The sequence below is a fragment of the Peromyscus eremicus genome, chromosome 19 (genome assembly GCF_949786415.1).
Source record: "Peromyscus eremicus chromosome 19, PerEre_H2_v1, whole genome shotgun sequence".
In the NCBI taxonomy this organism is placed as follows: domain Eukaryota; kingdom Metazoa; phylum Chordata; class Mammalia; order Rodentia; family Cricetidae; genus Peromyscus; species Peromyscus eremicus.
Window position 1 is genome coordinate 52,973,110 of NC_081435.1, and position 24,922 is coordinate 52,998,031.

General features: G+C 46.0%; 1 long non-coding RNA gene across 1 annotated transcript; it reads right to left on the reverse strand.

Moving 5' to 3' along the window:
• Window positions 1-3,940: 3,940 nt before the first annotated feature.
• Window positions 3,941-24,801, reverse strand: LOC131895733 (uncharacterized). Its single transcript, XR_009375251.1, has 3 exons — window positions 24,612-24,801; window positions 14,441-14,517; window positions 3,941-4,049 (listed from the first exon to the last, which is right to left on the reverse strand). It is a non-coding gene; the product is annotated as an uncharacterized LOC131895733 (long non-coding RNA).
• Between the last annotated feature and the right edge of the window lie 121 nt (window positions 24,802-24,922).

Here is a 24,922-nt window from a genome sequence, read left to right on the forward strand (position 1 = left end):
ACTGCAGCCCTGAAGGGTTGGGAGCTACCATCTCTCAGGGGAACTCACATGGTTCGTTTCCTAGAAAAATAAAAGCCAGTGTTCTTTCTGTTTCATCTAAATGTTTTAACCTTTTTCAGAATTTCATACACGAATACTGTGTTTACATCATTTCTACCCCATCTCCCCTCACTCCGTTTCTAATTCATGACATATGTTCTAAGCCCCCCCACTCCATCTAATTCTTTTATTTTATATATATGTATGTATGTATGTATATATGTAAATACAGCCTGCTGAATCCACTCAGTGTTATTGTTCACACGTCTATTGATCTAGGGCTGACTATTTAGGACTGGATAACTTATCAGGGAGCTCATCCCTGAAGTACACTGATTCTCTGCCTCCCCGCAGCCATTAATTGCCTGTGATCTTCATCTAGGAGCAGAGCCTTGTGAGATGTCCCCATCCACGTTGCCATGTCGCCTGGTGGGGGGGGAGCAAGCCTTGTTTGGGCAGCCATATTTCTGAGATTTCATGGCTGTAGCTGCCCACAGACACAGCAGGCATCTTTGTCCTCTGGTTCTAACCCTCTCCCCGCCCCTTCTTCCTCCGTATTACCCGCCCCTTCTTCCTCCGTATTACCCGAGCCTTAGGTATAGGGCTTGTGTTGTAGATATTTCGGTTGGGGCTTCCATGATGGTCTCAGTCTACCGCAGAAAGAAGCTTCTCAGAGGAGGAATGGGAACCACACCTATCTGTGGGTATGAGGGTAAGTTTTTATAATGTCGTTAGGAATTTGGTTTGAGAAAGTGACAATGCTCGCCTGTCTTCTAGGATCCATGACCTCACCAGACATGGGCAGTGAGCTAGGTTTTCAGTACCAGGCATGACTTACTTCCTATTGAATGGGCCTTGAGTCCAGTTAAAGAGCTATTGGTTGTTCCTAACATATGAGTGCCACTGTTGCGCCCTTGGGGATATCTTGCCATATTGGGCATTGTACTGGTTCATAGGCTTTATGGCTGCATGGATCTATTGATTGCCTTTCTCCATTGAAGTAACCCAGACCTGGAGGAACGGACACCACATGCTTTCTCTTATTTGTGACTCTTAGCTCCAAATTGTTAGATGTATGTAGCCTGGAGTAACCACAGAAACTAGGAAAGGAAAAAAAAAAAAAACCTCCATGATGGAGGGAGGAGAAGGAACTCCAGGCAAGGGGTTAGTAGGACTCAGGTGCTATGAAGGGGGAAAGCGGAAAACGGGAGAGGGGGGTTAGCTTGGAATTGGGTGGGGAGGGCAATACAGAGGAAGAGGGAGGATGAGTAACACTAAGTATGTTTGAAAGCCGTAAAGAAACATTTTGCGCTCAGTTAAAATACATATAGAATATGAATAAGTATATTTTCTGCACATATATTTGAATCAAGTTACATCACTTGAGGTGATGATGTCTTTCCCCTCACCCCCATCCGGCCACTGCCAAGAGCCATAGACTAAAAAAACTTTCAGTGCCAGGCATGGGAACATCATCCCTTCCAGGTGTTGGTCAGGGGAGTCCAAGAGACACTCCAAATAGTACAGGTTATTGCTGTTGCCCTTGGTGGCTTCCCAGAGCTTGAAAGTGAAACCCCATTGCTGAAGACACTGTACACTTCAGACAACGGACTTGGAGGAGTCCAGCCGGAACTGACTGCAGGCCTCCTGGCTGAGTAAGGACTAGCTCTCATTAACATGAGTCAGTTTTCAAGGTTGCTTAAAGAGGTTTGGAAAAGGCGCATCCTATCTCTGGGGTTTAAGAAAATCGTCCATAAGTTGAACTTGCTTCATCGTGCTTTTATAGACAAAAAAAGTTTTGTTGTGGGTATTTATTTAGTCATCTTTTCTTTGAGGTCGAACATTGACCCCAGGCAGCTCTTTGCACATGCTGGGCAAGCAGTCTACACTGTACTACATGTCCCACCCCACATCTCGGCTGTCTGACTGAAAGGACATCAACGTTCAAGGACAGAAAGAAGCTGCTGGAAGTGACCTGGTGAAGGGAGGGATGCCCTGCCCTTGGAAAGAACGTCCATATGCCGAATTATGAGGAGGTCATTTCACTTGAAAAGGAGAGCTCCCACAGTACTCATGTAAAGAAATATGGTTGCTGTGAGTAGGGGAAGCAATAAGAGAGCCAGGCACAAGACACCACCGGTGGCCCACGGGGCTACTCCAGCAATGGGACTCTTAGAAATCACCTGATCACTATATGTGCCGTATCTGCTGCAGGAAACTGGTTCCCAGAAGGCCCTTAGGGTAATTTTTTCCTCAGGGTGGACTTTGGGCTTTTACCTTATGAGTGTGTTTTCCAGTCCCTCTGAAGACACGGGGAGACCCAGTCTTTCCCAGGGGCAAGGATGCGGGATTACCTCAGATAGTCAAATGACACCAGGGGGAAGAACCGAGTCTCCCAGGGGAAGGGCGGGCAGCAGCGAGGCCCACAAACGGCAGCAGTTCTTTGGTCCTAGAGACCAGTTAACTGCACCACAGCTGGCCTTCGCTTTTACCTAAGAGAAGAAATATGACCACTAAAAGAGTGTAGGGCAGGGTGACAGGACCTACAAGTCGAGGCTACAGATCACCTGCTTTCTCAAGAAAGGCCTGGCCTCACCTTAGATGACCAGAGAGAGTATAAGAAGGGGTTTCTTCTAATGCTTAAGAAAGCAGCCTGTCCAAATAACCCAAAGAGAGAGAGAAATGACTAGGGACAACTCAGTGCGTTTAGGACCATGCAGCCTGGGTGGCTGTCACTGCTTATGTCTGTCCTGACTCCCAAGGGATCATCAGCTCTGCTTGCCTGGTCTCCCCTTGGCTTCCCAGAGCTTAGCTGTCAGAATAGGGTTTCATATACGGTCGTGCAAACAAGTGATTAGATGCCAGGTCATCGGAAATGACCAAGACCACGAGATTGGCTCCCCGGGATCCGTCAAGACTCAGGAGTAGGATGAGCTAGGAGGTGTAATCTCACAGGTTCACATGGCCAGGTGGCTTCTCCAGTCCTAGAAGCCTGAGGTGATGGCGTTGGGTGTCGCTCCCTTCCAGCGTGAGGAAAACACTGGAGTAAGTTTCGATCACCGTCCTGAGAGGAAAATGTTCACTAGGTTCAGCTGCCTACTTCAGGCCTTGGCCTGCATGTCCAGCTGCAGATGGTGTACACCACGTAGCCGAGGGGACACAGGGAAACTGGACCTTCAGTTTTGCTTAGTGTTTGACCAAAGGTGACTCTGACTTAGTGGAGTAAGGTCATGCCCTCCCTTCCCCCACAATCGATAATTTAATGTGACTTATCAGAAAGAGAAGGAATTGTTTACTTTTAAACCCCGGATCCCATAAAGGGACAGCGCAGAGTCCTAAAAGCCACAGATGCTCGGGACTTTCACCCACAGCTGCCCTTGAACCCCCAGCAGAAATAGGGAACATGGAAGGGACCGTCCTGCCAGCCAGAAAAGGGGCCCTGGGCTGAAAGAAGGCAAGTGCTGACTGAGGTAAGTACCTTCTCCCAGGGCCTTGCCGGCCCACTGTGGGAATAAGGCTGTTCTTCAGGGGTACTGAGTGAGGTGTGGGTCAGGAGCTGTCTAAAGGGCTCCACACAGCTCCTGAACAATATGATATTCAAATTTGTCTGCCATGATTATTCACTCTCTTCAGAAGGCCTGAGCAAAACTGGACACTTCCTGGAAGCTTCTTTATACTCCTTAGACAAGGGGAGGGTGAGGCTAGAGAGACATGGAGGAACCAAAGGCAGGCTTGTATTTCCACCCTAGGAGTGGCTAGAATAAGCCAGCTCCCATGTTAAAACGGCCTGGTTATCAAAACCACCGAGGGCTTGGGTGAAGACTCTACCGGTGTAATTAAAACGGGGTTGGTTTGACCCAGAACCCTGTTCTTCACTTGTGTTTCAGACAGACCATACTCACCATGCTCTCTTCTTAGATGTCTAAGATGCGTGCATCACAACTGCTCCTTTTGCATGTGTGTGTCCAATTTGTACTGCCCCCTCAAAGATGCTAGAAATAGCTGGCCACCTGCACAGAGATGAAACTGGTGGGACTAGGAACCCCGACCAAGCCTTGGCTCTTCACTAAAAATCCACCAAGACCCTAAATGCTGAGAAGTTGCCCAGCTGATTCTCCCTTCACCTCCGGCTGGTGATTAGATGCTGATTTCGCTCATGTGTGAATAAGGAACTTTCCAGATTTTTCTTTCTAGATGGGTTTCCTTGAAAAGAAAAGCTGCTTTGTTCTCTGTTGACAAGAACATTCTATTTTAGAAGTTCCATGCGCTTTCAAAGATGACAAGACTCAGGAAGTATGAACTGACTGCCTTTGTCTTTGTCTAGACTGTAATGGCCTAAAACAGTCAAATGGGTGCATTTAACTCATCTATTCTACCTAGCTACAGTAAATGGATTTGCAATACAAAAGTATCTCTACTTTTTGCTTTTTAAGAAATCCTTGTGTGGTATTGATGGGTTATTTTTGCAGCAAAGCGACTCTGCATAGTCCCCAAAGCAGTCCCTCTTTGGTCCTACGAAGCTGTCTGCAGGATGCTCTTCGACCCCTTGAACAGGCTGAGAACTTACTGTGTCATGATCTCCTGGTACTTGTAAATCCAAGACATCTTCCTGGGAGCTGTGGCACATACTAATTCATTTGGTGCAGGTTAGACCTTTTGAAGGCCCCTCCTCTTTAGTGAACTTTCATTCCCACTTAGGAAAAGCGATGCCTTGGTGTTAAACAGAGAGCAACCTGAGGCTAACTTGTTTTTCATGCACACGGATTCAATGGGAAAATTTCATTTGGAATTCCTCACAGCCCCTGGAAATATCTAGAAACTCCATCCTCTTGGAGAAAGGGAGGAGCTGGCACCGAAACTGAGTTTTAAGAGTCAGACACTTAGGAACACCCCCTCACTCAGCCCCCCTAGGGGAGGTCTAGGGAAATAAGGCATTCTCGTTGTGGTGGTGGGAGGTTCCTGGCGTCCCAGCAGAGGTATGATCCCACAAGGCCTTTCTGAGCCGTGGGAAATGCTGCTGGCATTCGGACATGTCACCCTGATTAAAATCCGGCACCTTTATCTTCAACATTGGTTTTTTTTTGGGGGGGGGGGCATCATAGACAATAACAGGTGTTGCTATTTCCCAACCAGCTCGCACACTTCCTGTTGGATATTAGCTAGCACTGGTGAGGTCCCAAGTGTTCAATCCAAACCTTTAGAGCAGGAGCCCTTTTAAAGCTAAAGAGTGAGACTGGACCATGTGACTAGAAGTTGACCCTAGACTTACCCACTTTGGCTTTCTTATGAGTGATACATTAATTAGTAAATGACATTTGGATGAGCAGGAAAATACTCTGTTGGCCTTTTCAGACTGCCTGCAGAGGGGTTGACAAGATTTAATCACTGGGTCAAAGAAAGCAAAGAAAAAAAATGAATGTTTCACTAATGTCTAAAAATTGTTTACAGGGTCCTAATAAATAAGAATTTATTTCTTGATGTAAGATCATAAAATCATTATGCTGTATAAAAAGATATTTCAGTAATAATTTGCTAAAAAAATTGACCCAAAGTCCCTCTCTCTGCAAAACTATGTTTCACAGTGACAAATTAGTGTATTTGAGTTAGATAGGTCCCAGCCTCCCAATTTGAGAAAAGTATTTGTAAGAAGGAATTAATTAGGTTATCCAGAAGGGGGAAGGGGGACTTTGAAAATTTAAAATTCTCATTCTTTTTCTCATTTCAAAAGTCCTGTAAAAATTGTGGAAATTCAGGTATGCAGATAAAGAGAAGAATAGGACAATAATTCCCTTTCTATCTGGTAAGAGAGCCGCCATATCATGAATGCTACATAATTTTCACAGAAAGAGTCCAAGCTGTATGCATTGTTTTAAAAATCACTTCTTTGTTCGAAACCAAATCTTAATTTGTTTCCAAGTCAACAACCATCTTTCTACAATTCAGTGACTGGGAAGAGAAGACAATGTACTGTGGTGAGCAGATTGCCATTTCCCTGTGGCTGGGCATTTAAATGGCATGCAATTCTTCATTTTAAATAATGTCACTATGAACTACCTTATATGTAAGAAACTGTATTTGTTTAGTTAGTTGGTTGGTTAGTTAGTTGGTTAGTTATTTTACCTTTTCCTTGAGATGCGTGCTTGGTTCACAACTGGTCCACAGAGGGGAGGGATTAGGGGAAGTTTGGGTGTGACGCACTGGTTCTCTCCTCTTCTTTCATGATCACGCTTCCTCCTGCCTTCTGTCTTTTGCAGATTAGCACAGACAGGTCCTCAGACCCTGCTGCAGAGCCCAGAGAAATGGACTAGGCCAAACTGGCTTAAGTATGGAGCTTTCCTAGCATTCCCCAACAGGAGCTGGGTCACTAGTGAATGCTTCACCTCTACTGGCTGCTCTCACCAAATGTGCACAAATGGGTTCTAGAGCCTCACTCTAGAGTCAGGGCATCCCCAGGGCGGTGAACACGAAATGGGAACTTCTGGTCTAGGTCCTTCAGGCAAAGAGACATCAGTTTAACCTATCTCTTGTTGGAAGGAGCTGTAGGGAAAGGACAGGTCACCACCCATGTCCCCTATCACTGCACAGTCAGCGCAGAGGGTTTAGGGCAGGGCTGGGCATCAGCAGGACATTCCTGGTTTCATTTATTCCCTTTACATCATACAAAGCTTCCCCTGAGGAATGCTCGTCTTAGCGCTGAGCGGCACACTTTTCCTGATGCCTGTCAGGGCCACAGAGGAACAAAAGAAAGCCAGTTTTATAGTGGAAAATGAGCCAATCAGCAGGATAGAAAAGGAAAGGGAAGGTGAAGGAGGAGCCAGTGGTTGTGAAATATTAGCTTAAGATATGTGACATTCATTTGTGCTGTGTAACATTTGTTTAATGATGCAAAGACATGTTGCATTCTTTTATGTTGCATTTTTGTTTAACTTTGTGAAACTGTGTTACTGTGCCTGTCTAAAACACCTAATGGTCTAATAAAGAGCTGAATGGCCAATAGCAAGGCACAAAAAAGGATAGGCAGGGCTACCAGGCAGAGAGAATAAATAATAAGAGTGAAGGGTGAAGATCGAGAAAAGGAGGAGGACACCAGGGGCCAGCTACCCAGCTACACAACCAGCCCAGAGTAAGAAGGAAAGAAAGGTATATGAAGTAGAGAAAGGTAGAAGCCCAGAGGCAAAAGATAGATGGAGTAATTTAAGAACAACTGGCTAAAAATAAGCCAGGCTAAGGCATTCATAGACTTTTAAGAATAAGTCTCCATGTATTTATTTGGGAGCTGGGTGGCAGGCCCCTAAAGTGCAAAGAGTAAAAAACTAGCAATAGCTAATACCCATAGGAGGGTGTGGGGGTGCTGTCCCTGCAGGATCTGGCTTAAAGGGATGATTTCATGGTTTGCATGGGAATGAGGGACTGAAGAATGCCGGAGGATTCATTTTCACTAGTTAGATACAGCTGGATTTATAGCTAAAGCAAATTTCTAGTTAAATGGTAATGACTCAGCTGTTCTGGAGGTGGGAAACTGGTTCCCAGTCTTCTCCTTTTCCAGCATTTGGGGAAAATAAAGAGTTAGGGAAAACTTCTGTTAACTCTCATTCTCCACCATGAGCAGAGGTTGGAAACCATATTTAACTGGAAACACAAGTAGATACAGAAGATTCACTTACAAGGCAACCTTTCTGCTAGTAAATGAATATTAACTAGACTATTTTCTTCTCATCCTGTCTTTCTTAGTTAGATTCCTCATCTTCTACCTGCTACTCTACTAGAGAATGACTATGCTGAATCTGATTTAAAGTTTGAGCAAGGTAGGGTGTCCCTGTGTCCAAAAGATTCCACAGAGGGGAGGCCATAGCCTAGTGCCACAGCCCCATAAACAAAAATCACAAGCTCAGAGTGGTAGTGTATGCCTTTAATGCCAACACTCAGAAGGTAGACATAGGTGATCTCTGTGAGTCTGGTCTATATGGTGAGTTCAAGGCCAGCCAGGGCTATGCAGTAAGACCATGTCTCAAAAGAAAAGAAAATCATCATAATTTTCTTGAACTGAAGAATTGATCACATTTGCTAATGACAGGTTGGAAACCATGATGAGCTGAGAGTTGGTGGAATCTACTAATCCAAGGGAGTCATTTCCATGTATAATTTGGTTTGTGTAAAGTATCTATTTCCTCCAGGAATTCAAGCTTCCTAGAAACAGGTGTAAACAAATTCCCATCTATTTCCATAGGAGTTTGTTCCTCTTGGTAAGAGGCCTTCATGAATCCTCCTTCAAGAAGCCGGGGCTCTTTCCTATGACAGCATAGAGCCACGGAGGAGTCGCTGACAGTGAGGACGGAGAGATGTGAAGGTGACATTAACACCTTTGAACTGACAGATTTCCCTTAGCAGAGCTGTGGAGTGTGACAATGGTGTTTGTGTGCAAACTATCAAACGCCATTATCACACTAAATAGCTACTGCTAGGCAGCTCATCTGCTCCGTAAGTGTCCTGGCGTCTGTCCTCTCGGAGCAAGAAGTTTTGTCTTAGACTACCCCTCTCCACGGTGTGTAATTTCTGAATAAAATCTGATATTCTTGCGCTTATAACTGTACATCTGCCTAAAGCCTCCCCTCATATGCGGATATGAAATCAATGATTCTGATGGTGGCATAAAGAAAAAGGTCAGTTAAAACCAACCTTTCCTACGGTAACCTCCCCACACAGATCACTCCTGAAACCCCATTTCTCCTCAGCACTAGACACATTATTAATTTTGATGTGAGCACCAGCTAGGTCTTCTCTGATCCTATTCCCTGCTGACACTGTCTACCTGGAGATAGCCTCGGATCCAGCAGGTGGAGGGCACAGTCTCCAAAGCCCCCTTTCAGGTGCCCCTTGAATATCACAAGTCTCTTTCCTTGTGCTTCTGACCCACCAGGTATAAATTGGTGTTTCCACAGCTGTGTTCTCGGGTCCAATTAGCATGCGTGAGTGGCTCTAAGAACTCAGGAAACGTGCTGGCCAGCTCATTCCAAAGCATAGCTTAAAGGCAGAGTGGCGATCCCCTCCAGGAACCACATATGTTCAGCTACCCAGAAGCTCTCCAAAACTGGGTACTCCTTTGCACAGGCTTGACTCAGTGGACCTTGAAACGTGTCGAGGATCCAGTAAGCCTCATGGCCGATGGGGAGACAATGTGTGCAGAAGGTGAAGAATGAAACTTGAGTCAGGCACCAGGTCAAAAACTTCCGGAGTCCGACCTCGTGGTTTATCTGTCTTATGCATGTAAGCGCAGGAAAACACTGGGGAAAGGTCAGCACGTGGCAAATAACACAACAAAGCGTTAGGCGTAGCTACTAGAAACTCCCTGCCAAAGTAGCAAAGCACCTGGGGCCTCTGCAATAGGAATTGAGTTCGACTGGCTGATAAACAGAGCTCAGGGCTAGGGCTAAAGGATCCGTGACAAGTGTAAGGATAGACTCTTGGTGGGGGGTGCAAAGTACACGGGATCTCTTTTGCAAGGATGGGCTCTGTTGACTGAGACACAAAGCTCAAGATTAGGGCCTAAACAACACTCAGGATACTGTAGGGGATTCAGGGGGAGGCTGCCTCCTAATAGACTAGCAAAGGATCACCAGGTGGTTTGACCACTCTCTCTCTGGCATTCCAGGGGACCAAGCATCACTCATTTCCTCCCACTGAAGAAAACAGGCCCATGTGATTGTCAGTCCTGACTTCTCCAACGCTTACTCTGAGCTGTGCTTCCTACAGAAATGTGATGGGATAGAGGGGACCATCTAGGTCCAATGATTGGGTGGGAGATCAGCAATGCTGTCTATTCAGATGTTTCTTTACAGTCTTAGGGAAGGAACCCTCTGAAATGAGGAGGAATGATTATCAGACAGAGCAGATTGGAATTATGAGCCAGGACCCATGGATGAAAATATATGTACACACACACACACACACACACACACACACACTGAAATCATAATGGTGGTGGATTTCTTTATTTTCCCCCAAATTATTAAAAATATTTGAGTCTCCCAGAGCACCCAGCACAAGGCTGGATACCTAGTTGTCATCCCATTGAGTTGATGTTAGGAAAATGTTAGATGCAAAACTAAAACAAGGTTCTTAGTTAGGTTACTACTGCTGTGATAAACACCATGACCAGAAGCAACTTAGGGAGGAGAGGGTTTATTTGGCTTGTATGTGCTGATCACAGTTCATCATTGAGGGAAACCATGGCAGGAACTCAAGCAGGGCAGGAATCTGGAGGCTGGAACTGGGACAGAGTCCACGGAGGAGTGCTACTTACTGACTTGCCCTTCCTGGCTTGCTCAGTCTGCTTTCTTATACACTCCAGGACCACCTGCCCAGGGATGTCAAGCTCCCCCCAGCTCCCACTGCCAGTGGGCTAGACCCTCCGCATCAACTATCGATCAAGAAAATGACCCATAGGTTTGCTTACAGGCTGATTGGATGGGGGCATTTTTCAGTTGAGGTTCTCACTTCTCAGATGACTTTAGCTTGTGTCAAGTTTAAAAAATAGAAAAACTACCCAGCACATGGGATTATGAAAACCACAAGCTGATGGACAATAAATTAGGGCATGGGGGTACTCTTCTTTCTATCACTGAAAAACAAAAACTTGTATGTTGCTTAACGTCCTTCAGGCATTCTCTGTCTGATTTTTACGATTTTAACCAATTATCAGGTTGATTACTGGATTTGTATGCTAGATCCTTCTTATGTTTCACAAATTAGCATCAGAAGCCCACATATAAACTGTGTGTGAGCTGCCATAGCAAATGTGAATATTTTCAAGCCTTCCCATTTCTGGGATAGTGGTGCAGCTGGGTGGTCTGGTGTGGAATGCATTCTCTGAGAAGCTTCTAATGTAAAAACAAAAGCTCTGTTGAGGGCTAAAGTTCTCTTCTGTTGATTTGCCTGCATGAACTATACTTTTAGTCAAATCGACAGGGTTGGATCAACCATCAGAAACAAATTCATTCATCAGCCAGCCATCACTTATCAAATATGTATAGAGTGGCTTCCCTGTGCCTTGCACTCTCCTAGGCCCTAGAGGTACTTATAATTGAAAAATGTCTGACATTATCTCTAGGGATGAGCACTCATTGGATTGCATTCTATTGGAGCACAGTTCTCATGGCCCCAATTACACTTACTAAGGAGCCCAGTGAGAAAACTTTGTCAGTGGATTCTAAGTTCCCTGCTAGAAAGCACCACAAAAGAGCATCCTTAGGATGTACTAAAAACGCTTAAGGTTATGAGTAGCTTTGTGCAAAGAGAGAAAACAAAAACAAAAACAAACCAACAAAAAACAGAGGTATATTTCTATCTGCCCTGTGTGTTTTCCCCTTCCATTGCTTTTCTCCTGGCCTGGTCAACTGCCAAGAGGAGATCGAATACCCCCTGAAAGAATTAATCTACTGCTGTTCCTTTATGTGTGTCTTTCTGGGGATAGCATCACTTGAGCAAGTATTGACAGAGAGGCCTTTCTCATTATAGGAATTGTCCCACGCACAATGCTTTGTTGGCCTGTGTGGCACAGGGCCAAGATGATACAGGTTTTGGTCCCCTCTTATAGACAACAAACGGAGAATGATACTTCTGGAGTCATCTGGTCATGCAGCCACAACACAGTATGGATCTTTTAAATCTACAGTCCTGTGCTTTCCCTGTAGCCTTCCTTGATTTGGTTCTTCCACAAAACCCTGCGGCGCTTCGTGGCTGGGTCCATGTTGAAACTGGGTCAAACATGCTCCTGCTTAATTAGCATCCTCAGTCCTCCGAGGATCTTCCTGTGATGGACACTGAAGGGAAGCCTGTGCAAGGGATGAGTGTGCAACAGTCCCCATGACGGTTCGAGGTGCAGAGAAAGCCAAATACACTAACTGAACACTTTAATTGAAAAATGGAGGGAAAGGAACCTCTATGTGGCAGTTAAGGGGGTCAGAAACTGCCCAGACATGGAGCAGCCACCTTAGTGACCTCCTCAACTGAGGTATGCAGCACTGAAGACTTTTCTGGCTGAAAACTGTTCCCAGCTTTGAGGGCAGTGTCCGTACTGTTCCATCGTGCTGAGACTTTAATTAGATGGCATTAACCCGGGAACATAAAGACGGGCTTTCTGTGTTCTCTTCTACTACTGTGACTCATTAAATGGCTTGTTATGATTACTACCTAGACTCATTCTTCATTCAAGGTAAAAAGGCCTGTTCTTTCTGTAGGTTTCCAAGGAACACATATAGAAAGGAAAACGCCCACGTGCCCACTTTATGTGACTATGTGTGTCTGTGCATATGTTCATGTGTTCGTGTGTGTGTGTGTGTGTGTGTGTGTGTGTGTGTGTGTGTGTATGTGTGTGTCTTCCTTGGTTGCTTTCCACCTTGTTTTCATTTTATTTTTGAAAAAAACGTATTTATTATGTACAAAGTGCTCTGTGTGCATGTTTGCCTACATGCCAGAAGAGGCCATCAGATCTCACTATACAAGGTTGTGAGCTGCCATGTGGTTGCTGGGAATTGAACTCAGAACCTCTGGAAGAGCAATCAATGCTCTTAACCTCTGAGCCATCTCTCTAGCCCTCCATCTTGTTTTTATGAGACAGGTTGTCTCATTGAACCTGAAACTCACCCATTTGGCTAGACTAGATGGCCAGCAAGCTCCAGGTTCCCAGGTACGGGGATTATAGGCATGCACTACTGTGCCCAGCTTTTTTGTGTAGGTTCTGGGGAATCAAACTCAGGTCCTCATGCTTGTACAGCAAAGTCCTTTACCCACGGAGCCATCTTCCCAGCCCTTACAAGTCTCCCACTTTAAAGATACTGTTTCGACAGTCCCGCTGCTTTAGATCTCTGATGATAGCATCCTGGCCCAGATCTGCTTTCACCTCCTTCCCTCCCCTAAAGAAGATATGGCCAGCAGTTTCCAGGCAACCGTTCCTGGGGACGCATACTGAATGACTCCAAGTGATGTTTGCAAAAAGAAAGGGTCCACGTGGACATGTTACTTAAAATCACTCTCAACCTGGAGAGGCAACTGAGAAGTCGGGCAGCCACACTAATGTGTTTGTTTTCTTCTCAGGAAACAGGCCATTTGAGTCTTGAATCTTGACTTTGTGCCTCACACTAGTGAGGTCCCGAGTCCATCCATCTCAGTACAGTGTGTTCCTTGAACATGACAATCACCACTCAGGGCCTCTCCTACTTTCATCCAGCTCCAGGGGAGTCACCACATACCAAGGGCTCATGCGTGCGTTCTTCTGAACCCTGCAGAAATCTGTAAAATGTTACAGTTGCATGCTTCCTACAGGAGATAACTCAAGGCTCTAATTAGAAACCAGCTCACTCTTAATTCTGACAAGGAAATTGAAGCCCAGGGATTCTAGAATTTGCTAGTTGGTTTAAAAACACCATCACTCCCTAGCTTTATTGCTCATTCAGGGAGCAACATGGCTTGTGTAGTTACTGTGTACCAGGTATTGTACTGGGCTCTGGAGATACAAAGAATAAGGTCAAGTCCTTTCCCCAAACTTTTCCCATCTAGTAATTGGACAGATTCCTAAACACATCCGTTCCTCCCTGTGGTAGATGCCAACCCGGAGTCATAGACAGGGAGCCAAGAGCTGTGAATTATGCCCTTCGTTTTTCCCCAGAGAAAGGGATCTCAAGTCTTTGATGTTATGATCTTTCTTTGTTAGTGCTGGGAAAGCTTCCTCCTTGCTCATGTTAAACATTCAGAAGCCATCGGGCCATAGTTTGGGGCCCCAATGTCACATCATCTGAACTGCTGCTTTTATTTTGTGATTGGGCAGCTTAATGAGCAGTTGGGACTCTGCTGAAGGGTTGGGGGAATGATGCTGTCTCTTTTTCAGTGACACTCGGAGAATTTTAATTTCCCAGAGGAGCTGGGAAGGATGTACGCTGCCTGGGTTGACAATGCACTTGCAGGGCCGGGTCACCAGGTTCTTTCCTTCGTGGCTGCCTCTTCCAAGTGACCAAAAAGGCTATTACTAAGTCCCCAGTGGAACACTTCACCGGCCCTCATCAGATGACCTATCCTCCAGACAGCTATTAGAGCAAGCCCACACTAGGCACCGTCGGCAGACAGGCGGGGAACATCAGCTTTCTTCTCTTGGGTATCCAACTCCCTTCTGTGCTATGTGCTTGAAAAGGAAAGGGGCCAGACACCCACCAGCTCACAGAAATGTAGCTGGCCGCTGGTGACTCTATTTAATAGAGAAAGAAGCATTTCTCTGAAGAAAGATTAATGTGGCATGAACTTATTGTGTCCTTGGGGTACTGCACCAGAGGTACAGATGAGCAAGCAAAACCCAACATTGACCCCCTCACTCATTTATTCAACTGCCACTCAACCACATGATCCTACTTACCGTCAGGCAGCATTTGAGTCGACGGTCAGTGATAATTTGAAGATGAGATGATCTCCCAGAGTCTGCTTGTGGTCCCTCTGGTAAAGACACAGACAAAGCAGTCAGATCTTGGAAGTGAGTGTGACACCATCAGGCTTAAGGAAAGGGACAGCATCTGTGGCTAGTGAGAAAGCAAGAATAAGAGCTGGGATTTAGCTGTCACTAGAGTACTTGACTAGAGTGCACAGAGCCTGGACCAGTCCCCAGCACCACTGTGCACGAATAAGAGCTGGGGATGCAGCTGTTGCTAGAGTGCTTGACCATAGTGCCCAAAGCCTGGATCAGCTCCCAGCATTGTGTGTGCGCCTGTAATCTCAGTACTTGGGTATAGAGATGGGGGTATTTCAAACTCAAGGTCAACTTTGACTTCATATGGAATTCAAGACCCTCCTGGGTTACATGAGACATATAGAGGGTAGGTAAGACAGGACTAGGGTGTTCCAGGCTTTCTGTTGCTCTAGCAACCATCCAATGACCATATCAAGGAAAGTCCCAAAGTTTCCACTTTGATAGAGGCTAAATGACTTTGAAGTTTCCAAAGCATTCTCCAGGATTCACCCAGAAGACCATTGAAGTATAACTCTGGGATTGTGTTTCTCTCTCTCTCTCTCTCTCTCTCTCTCTCTCTCTCTCTCTCTCTCTCTCTCTCTCTCTCTCTCTCTGTGTGTGTGTGTGTGTGTGTGTGTGTGTGTGTGTGTGTGTGTGTGTTGGGGGGTGGAGGGAAGTTGAGGAATTTCTCTCTCTCAAAATGCAGCCATACACCCACAAAAATAGTTCTTGTAATTCAAGAAACACTTGGTACTAGTATGCAAATGATTAAGGACAGGGTGTGTGTGTATGTCTGTTGCCAGTAGTTGGGAGCCTGGGTCTGGTGTTTCAAAAGTAGCAAGCAAACTTTATTTGAAGCAAAGCAATAGAAAAAAAATAGAATGTACTGAAAGAGTGTAGAAGGTCACATGAGTGAAGAAACTTATAGCTCCAGGTTACTATCTGTGATCTCCTTCCATAAAGCCTAATGGGAGCCGGGCGGTGGTGGTGCATGCCTTTAGTCCCAGCACTCAGGAGGCAGAGCCAGGTGGATCTCTGTGAGTTCAAGGCCACCCTGGTCTACAGGACAGGCACCAGAACTACACAGAGAAACACTGTCTCAAAAAACAAACACACAAAAAAAAGCCTAATGGGAGAAGGAATCGATTATTAAGGAATGCAGTTTGGGTAGTTCTCTATTTTGATGGACAGATTAGATTATATAAAAATTTCTTTACAGGACTGGGAGGAGGGAAGAAGGGGATCTGTGATTAGTATGTAAAATGAATAAAAAAAGATTCTTAATAAAAAATTTTCTTTACATGTCCCTTTTCCATAATGCACCAGAATTCAATCATATGCACACCTCATTATGCATATGTAAAAGGTGGTAAATAGAGCATTCGCTCTAAAAGTTCACTTTAAGGAAATGTTATATATGCACCCCAAACCAGTTCAGACTGGATCAGCCTTTCTGGAGAGACCTATTGAATACAATCTAAGTTTTTCAGAGAGTGGTATGGGAGCAGCTCATTAAAGTTGGGGAGTTTCTACATTGCCAGCAGGTTAATAGGTTCATGTTTAGCGAGGTATGTGAGCGTGGGTATAGCATGTGCAGGCTAGAGTCTCAAGGGGTCAAGTGCGTAATTAGGAAATGATGTACAGGTAGCCCAAACCAAGTAGGATCCCAACTTGCAAAACTATTCGCTATACTTGCGTGCTCCGTGGTAGCACACACGGAGACTTGATTTCTCAGGGCAGGTATGTGGCTCAGCGGTAGAGCACTTGCCTAGCTAGCGTATTTGACATCCCGAGTTTGTTTCTCAGCATGACAACAGAAAGAATTTTAATTCCTGAAAGAGGCTGGGTAAAAATGCCTTCAAGATCTAATCCAACTGGTACTTGTTCTTCCTCTTTTTTTTTTTTTTTTTTTTTTTTTTTTTTTTTTGGTTACAAACTGTATGGCCGTGGCAGGCTTCTTGCTAACTGTTCTTACAGCTTAAATTAATCCATTTCCATAAATCTATACCCTGCCACATGGTTCGTGGCTTACCGGGATCTTCACATGCGGGCTTGTCATGGTGGCGGCTGGCAGTGTCTCTCTCTCAGCCTTCCACTTCCCAGAATTCTTCTCCTTGTCCCGTCTATACTTCCTGCCTAGCCAATGGCCAATCAGTGATTTATTTACTGACCAATCAGCAACAAACCAGAAAAAGTCAGTATTCTGAACCGGGCTGAGGGGCTACAGTAGCCATGCAAACTTGAGCCCCAGGGGTGAGACTTTTCTTAGGATGCTGGCCTCTAGTGGTGGAATGGGGTCCCTACACATCATAGCGGCTGTGCCTGGATGGGATTTCAGGCTTGCCAGGAAAAAGATTACATTTGAGCATCCCTTGGCAGCAGAATCCGGCCTAATTTTGATAAGGTGCATTTTCAAAGGCCTGGGAGAGAGAGGAAGAAGAATGAAGGGGATTGTTCCATGGAGTGCCTGTTGACCCATTAAATGCAGCAGACAAGCACTAATCCTGTTCTACCTGCACAACAAGGTTCTTGCTTTTCATTTTTCTGGCACATTTGGGCCAGGCAAGAGCTAATTAAATGCCTTCCCTTTTCTTGGGGCTGCCTGTGTCTGTCTGCTGTGGCCCATCTTGCCCTGCTTTTCTGCTTGGCTTCACACTGAGTCGGATACAAAAAGTGGATTCTTTTCCGCTTACTTGGACGTGCCAGCTTCTGTATTTCTAACTGGATATTTCTGGCTGCCGAGATTTTTCTAGTGTCTCCTGTGTCTCTGCGAGAGCTCAGGGCATCTCAGACTGGGCCACTGGCTAGAAATTAGAGTGACTGATACTCCTGGTGTTGTCGGGTGCAGAAAGGGCAACTTTGGGTCCCCAAAGACTTAACTCTAAATCACCGCCCAAGGATGTGGGCAATGTGTTATGAAATTTTGTTTGCGAGAAGAAAATCTTTTTCTTTGATGACCCAAGGGATCTGTTTTTAGAGCAATATTTCTCAAGCAACTGCTATATGCGAGGCAATGAGTTTGGGCAAGTGTTTTGTAAGGGGGTCACGCGGCAAACTCGAACAGTTGGTGTCCTGCTTCCAACAATGGGAATACTAAGTCAAACCAAACCACCCTTGGGGCCCAGATCTGGGCTGGGCAGGGAGTGGGCCCAGAAGAGGCGGCAGGGGACAAGGGACAGACAACACATGGTAATAGCTATGCTTTCTCCTAGCTGCACCAGCAGCGCCTGAGAGCTTGCTGGAGACGAAAATCATCCGACCCAGCAGCCCCGTGAGATCAGAAGAGAGGGTAAGGGCCAGCAGCAGATGTTCCACCCCTCCCCAGGGCCTGGATACAGACCCAGGCTGGGAACCTCCGTGGTTCCACTGATGCTCTCATTAGTGTTTAATGGAGAGCTCAGTCAGCCAGTTTATTCTGCCTTGGAATAAAGCACAGTGAGTGTGTCCTTAGATGGCTCCAAATTAGGATCCTCTGGGAACTTCCAGAAACCTCTATGCTCCGGATACGTCCTAGACCAGCCACAAGAGACATGCGGGGACATAGTGAAGTATACGCACCGTTTTGATGTGCCAGGACTGAGCTCGGTACAGGAAGGGTGGTGTTAACCCTTTGCTTTGACCTGTTCGGGGGAACTTTACTTACAAACCAGAGCATTTTACACAAGGTATGTTAAGAAACAGGTGGTTTGGATAGAATGGAGCTTTAATTTTTTTCCTATAATAAAAGTCTAGAGAGAGAACACCTATGACTAGCATCGTGAGGCAGAGAAAGCAAACAGGAAACAGAGCACACAAGGCCACACTTTCTTCTCCCGTGTCTCCAGCCTTCCTAGTTCATTCCGGCCGCTGTGACAGAGGAACATGGACCTGGTGGTTTTATCGACCACAGACACTTATTTTTTCACAGCTTTGGTAGTTGGTCCCAAGATCAAGGCACCAGAAAGTTCAAGGTCTGGTGAGGGCCCACTTTCTGGTTCCTAGACAGGGTCTTCTCAGTGTAGTTGTCCACTGTAGCAGAGATGGGGTCTTTCCAAGGCTGCTTTTATGAGGAAGCTGATCCCACGCTTCAGGGCTCTACCCTCCAGACACAATGATTTCTCCAAGTCCACTTCCTAATAAACCACTGTAAGAGTTAGGATCTCAACACAGAACCTTGGGAGACAAACTTTTTTTTTTTTTTTTTTTTTTTTTTGGGTTTTTCGAGACAGGATTTCTCTGTGTAGCTTTGTCCCTTTCTTGGATCTCATTCTGTAGCCCAGGCTGGCCTCAAACTCACAGAGATCAGCCTGCCTCTGCCTCCCGAGTGCTGGGATTAAAGGCATGCGCCACTGTTGCCTGGCGAGACAAGCATTCTTTGTACCGTGCTAGACTCTGGCTCCCCAGAACTTGCCTCTCTAGCCCTGGTGTCTTGCTGGTTTCCTGTTGTCCTTGTTTTACCCAAAGACGTTTCACATGGTAAAGGTGCCGCCTGTGATGAGACGTCCTGTTATCTACTCTTTCCTCCTGCCTAGGTGAACACTGTACTCTCAAAAGGACCTGTAGGTCAACCATGGCCAGGGCTAGGTTCAGTTTTTCTAGAACCGAGCCCAGTTCCCCAACCAATCAGTCATGACCAAATCTTGAACCCCCCCCCCCCCCGAATTCTGCTCCTCCTTTCTCCTTACTCCTGCGACCACGCTCCCTGTGGCCAGGTAACGCTGCTTATTGTTGCCCAAGGATGTTTTGATGTTTTGCTGCCCGAGACCAGCTTCGAGATTGTGAGAGGGTTCCTGCCTTTGTTCCCCCTGCCGACCCATTACCTTCTTTGAAGTTCTGCTCAAAACACATCTCTTTCAGAAAGACGGGAGATAAAAGAGGGGCAGGAAGCTGGAAGGGTTACTGATCAAAGCTCACTTCCCTAAAAGCAGCAAAGACCGCGATGCCCACGGCCCTGCTACCATGCCACGGACATTTTCAGGAAGCGGGACTTTCTTGGTGCTTCAGGTGAGTTTGGGGTACATGAGTCAAAATAATGAAAAGCTCATAGAGCCAACAGGGTTGGGGGTCCCTGGGGCTAATGTGGAGTACTCTACAGTTTGGGGCTAATGAAACAGTATGAAATGACTTAAAAACGGAACTTTGAGAAAATCACCACAGAAATCCATTCTATGACATTTCTTCTTTTCTTAATGTCAACACTAGTGAAAATGTAGTTAATTTACAGTGGCAAGTCACTGAGGGGATCTTTATCATACCGTTTCCTCCCAGCGAATAGTAAGATGATTGATGAAATTTAGTTGCTGCCTTATGAATGAGATCCAGATGTTGTAGTTTTGTAGTTCTTCCCCGGGCTAAAAAGGGTTAAAACCTAGTGATTATAATAATGATTTGTGATTATGGAATGCCATCCTGAGTCACTTCTTTCCATATGTCAATTAATAGTCACATCCCTGCAAGATAGCTGTGGTTATATCCGTTTGTTAGATGGGATTCAGAAAGATTCAGGTCCTTTAAATTTACACAGTGTTAAAACGGAGCCCGGACCCTTGCTGGCTCGGAGCTGAGGTAGTGTTCTGTATGGCTGCCTCAGGGCTTTAAGAAAGATCTCAGTCTAATGAGCCCACGTGCAGAATGATAATGAGCCCATGTGCAGAATGAAGGGGAGTTAGGGGCTTTCATCCTCTCAGAGGGACCTGAAAAAGGAGGCCGTACCTCTGCCTCAGGGAGCACCAGCATCCACAAGACAGACATTCACACAAAGAGTCAGTGTCCACGAAAGGGTCCTCCACTGGAGACATCTCCTGGTATTCGGATGCATCTTGAATAAACCAGGATGGGGGAAACCTTGGAGGAGAGAGGCAATTTTTAAAAAATAATGACGTCTGTATGATGTCTCGTGCTGATAAAGACACTTAACGCACAGAGTGGGATTGAGGAGCCAGGGTTTTAAATAGGAGGACCGGAGAAGACACGTCCAGACAGAGGGAACAGAAGGTGCAAAGGACCTGAGGCAGAAGCATTCAGAGAACAAGGCCAGTGTTACTGGAGCCCATGAAAGAAGCCCTGAGGTCAGGTGAGAAAGATATTTGGGATATACCGGGAGATTTCACCGGCCTTTGTGATGAACTTGGCGCCTCCTCTGAGGGAGATGGAAAGCTGTTAAAAGACAAGTACATCTTGTCACTGGTTTCCTCTGGGTCAGCTGCGGAGAATGGTACAACTGTATTGGCAGTTAGGTTCTGAGAACAGTTGTTTTGTTGTTGTTTTTCCACTAGGATGCTGACGTCACACTGTGGGGGGTTGGGGCTGAGAGAAGACAGTGTGGTCATCACCCTGGCCCCTGGGATTTGGGGACAGCTGTACCACAGATGGCAAGGCATACCATCTCAGCTCTTGAGGAAAGAGTTCCTCGCCGGGCGGTGGTGGCGCACGCCTTTAATCCCAGCACTCGGGAGGCAGAGCCAGGCGGATCTCTGTGAGTTAGAGGCCAGCCTGGACTACCAAGTGAGTTCCAGGAAAGGCGCAAAGCTACACAGAGAAACCCTGTCTCAAAAAACCGAAAAAAAAAAAAAAAAAAAAAAAAAAAAAAGAGTTCCTCAACACTCTAGAAAAGGGCTTAGGATACACCAAATGATGATCTCTCTTTAAAGATGCTCAGAACTAGCCGGGCAGTGGTGGCGCAGGCCTTTAATCCCAGCACTCGGGAGGCAGAGCCAGGTGGATCTCTGTGAGTTCGAGACCAGCCTGTGCTACAGCCTGAGTTCCAGGAAAGGCTCTAAAGCTACACAGAGAAACCCTGCCTCAAAAAAAAAAAAAAAAAAAAAAAAATGCCCAGAACTAAAGGTGCAAGTAAGCTCCGTGGGAACCAGGGAACATTCCTATGAACCAGATTCTCAACACCAGGCTACTAGCTGGCCATGAGGCAGCACTGGGGGGCCTTAAGGTGCCATCTTTATTTGCTCCCAGCTGGGCCTCTGGCCTGAACAAGGGGCCCAGAAGTGATATGGAAGTGCAAGACTGGTCACCTTTGTGTGTGGAATGCCTGGGTTACAGTCCTACTCCCCAGAACCCCAGAATGTGGCATTATTTAAAGAGTCCTTTACCAAGTTAAAAATGAGGTCTTGGGGGAGGGCCTTAATCCAACACGGCTGGTGTCGATATATGCCAAGGGGAAGTTTGGACACAGAGAACAGCCGTGAACGCTGGGGTCAGGCCGCCATCAGCCAGGGGCCTTCTGGAAGCAAGAAAGAGGTCTGCAGCAGAGGCTTCCTTTGTACCTTGAGATACAGATAGCCCTGTGTTACCGGAATCTTACCGATGCTATGGTCCATTGTCCAATTAGAGCCAGGCATGGGTTCAAGGACATATATTCAGCTGGTCTAGATTGATCATAGAGTTTCCCCAAACTTAAGAAAGAGAGGCCCCGAAGAGGAGGCGGGCCAGAAGGATGTGCAGGCCCTTTTGAGCTGAAAGCAAGGGGTGCCGGAAGTGTTTCGGCCATGGTAATTGTCTCGGGTCCTTATCCTTATATTTGTCCCCGAGTTTAATATTATAATAAACAGTAAAAGAAACCACTGTATCCCTGCCAACCTGGAGAAGTAGGATTCCCAGCTTCCATACATAATGCGCCTCCTAACAGTTGTGGTCATTTGATTATGCCAGGCTATACTTTATGAGTTAAGGCAAGCACCAAAGAAAGTCCCGCAAGCAGCTTACTGCAAGCCCCCACCTTAGCCTCCCATGCAGACGGAGAAACACAGAGAGGAAGTAGTGGGCTGGGAGGCGACAGGACCTCCACACCTCGACAGAATTGCTTCGATTCATCTAGGCTGCAAGGCAGAAGCCTTTGATGAGACTCAGAGTGTGCCTTTTGAAAGCCACAGTGGTGCATGACTGTAAATCCCAGGTGTCAGGAGGGAGAGGCAGGGGAATCCGGTGTTCAAGTTCATTCTCCACTATCCAGTCAGTTCAAGGCCAGCCAGGGCTGAGTGAAACCCTGTCTCAAAACTAAGCAAAACAAAACAAAACAAAAAATCTCTGTGGTACTTTTCCTTTGCCTTTGGGATCTTTTGGTCCTAATGAAGAACAGAAGATTTTTGGAAAATCATGACTAATTGACATGATGAGTGTTAACGTTTCCTAATAGTATTGGAAGGGTCATCCGATCCTGTGGCTGGAAATGGCTGCTATCTTGCTTCCCAGCTTTGATCTTAGAACAAGCAGATCTGCCACAGTGACAGAAGAGGACTGGGTGCCTCTCTGGTTTTTTGAAAACTCGTTAAGCCAATGCAGCAGCTGTAGGTGTGAGTAGGCGAAGCCCTGCTCTGTTCCCATGGCACACATGGTCCAGCAGAGCAGAAAGTATACAGAGAAAGCAAACCAGAATGGGGTGGTTGGCAAGCTCCTCCCATCTGCATCCAGCTGAACACATGCCCACCACACACACACAAATGCAATGCATATTTGGAAAAGAGAGGACCGTGTAATTAGAAAATAATTGCTAATCTTTTAGGCATTCTTTTTAATCAGATTCCATTGAAACCTTTACTGTGGTGAAGTTCATCAGAAGCACGGCTGGGAGGCGCAGGTACAATAGATAACAGGAAATACAAACCAGTTGTCCGTGTGGCCAGCTTTGGACCTCTCCAGGAGAGGGTGCCCACTGGCAAGAAGTCTTGACTTCCCAGCCATTCTCATTAGTGAGGAGCCTGCTGTTGGAAATATGGGCCTTTTCCCATAACACTGTCATTTGTATGATCTGCCCATCACGGAACTCCATGGCCAAGCCTTTGAGGAAGCTAAGCCATGTCTGTATGTGATCATTGTCAGGTGTCAAAAGCCCCTCTGGGCTCTCTGGACCTCCCTAGTTTGTTGGCTGAGTGGAGCATCCGTTGTATTTATAGCCTTCCTGAGGTTGCATTGTGGGAGAATCAACAGCAATTGGCTGAACTAAAACCATAGCAATGGGGTTGGGTATTATGAGATCCTGGAGCTGTGCCTTGGTGTGAGAAAGCCTGCTTCCTGCTCGCTCTGTTGTTTGACTGTACAAGGAAACTAGCACATAATGGAAGATTGGGTGGCCGTGTGGTCACACCAGGCCATCCTCAAGAGCTTTGGCTGGGACAAATCTCACTGTGGTGTGCCTTCTGTCTCTGGGCCTCCAAATATTTGCAAACTGGTAAAAATCACGCTACAATAAATAATACAGGCGCTTTGAAAATAAAAGCCTAAGCATCCACGAAAGGAAGCAGAGAGAGTTCCACCAAGAAAGCCTCTAGCTCTCTCAAGTCAAGATTTTGATGCCAGACAGAGGAGGGCTCCCAGATGACTTCGGCTTCTGTGTCAAGCCTTTCTATGCTGTTTTAAACATGAATTTTGATATTTTTATAATTACAAGTTATTACCCAAGAAGGAGTGGTAATCTGTTAAGAGGGTTCTGGTTGCACCCACACTTACACACACATAGATGAGAGATATGATTGATGGGTAAGATAAACAGGATGTGTGTGTGTGTGTGTGTGTGTGTATTACTATGGATGAATGATAGATTATAGACACAAGGTAAGTTGTAAATGGCCAATTTAGATAGGTGATAGAGATTCCATGTGGTAGATAATAGCTGATAGATAGATAGATAGATAGATAGATAGATAGATAGATAGATAGATAGATAGACAGATTGACCCAATCAAAATATGCCCTGTGCCTTTCTGCTACTATAGAACTTTATAGAATGTCACTGTTTAATACATATCTCTAAAATCTCTGTGAACAAGTCAGGCCACAGTCTCCTTCATAGGAGAAAAAGGAAAAAAAAAAAAGACAATTTTATCCTCAGAAAGTCAGGGGAGCCACCTCAAAAGAAAGATTAGAATTGCACACTATTTTTAAAAAGACAAGATATTGACTAGCAATTGTTTTCTCCTCGAATCCTTTTAAAAAAAAAAATCTCACCTGTGTTCCGTTTTTTCATCAAATATCCCATGTAGAAGAGAAGAGGGTTTTGTTTCCCATCGTTTGATTGAACCCAAGGCCTTCTAGTCGTCCCCCACTGGGCTATAATCCCAGCCCATTTACCCTTTTCTTCTCTGAGGTAGGGACTCACCAAGCTATCCATGCTGACCTTGAACTTATCACCCTCTTGCTTCTGCCTCCTCAGGAACTAGGATGATGAGTCTCTGCCGCCAAGACCCAGCGGAGAACAGATTTTAAAGCTAAAGAAGCCAGGCGTGTTAAAAGGCAGCGACCCGAAAAGGCGGCAGGCACATGATCCACAGCTTCTGCCCTTCCCAGAATGCCACAGGGAAGGGGGTGTGGCCTCGAGGAGACTCAAAAGGAGTGAGGGGGCGGGGCAGGATCTCTGCAGCTGTTACACCCTACCTAAGGAGCACCCCAGGGAGACCACGTTTAGAAAGT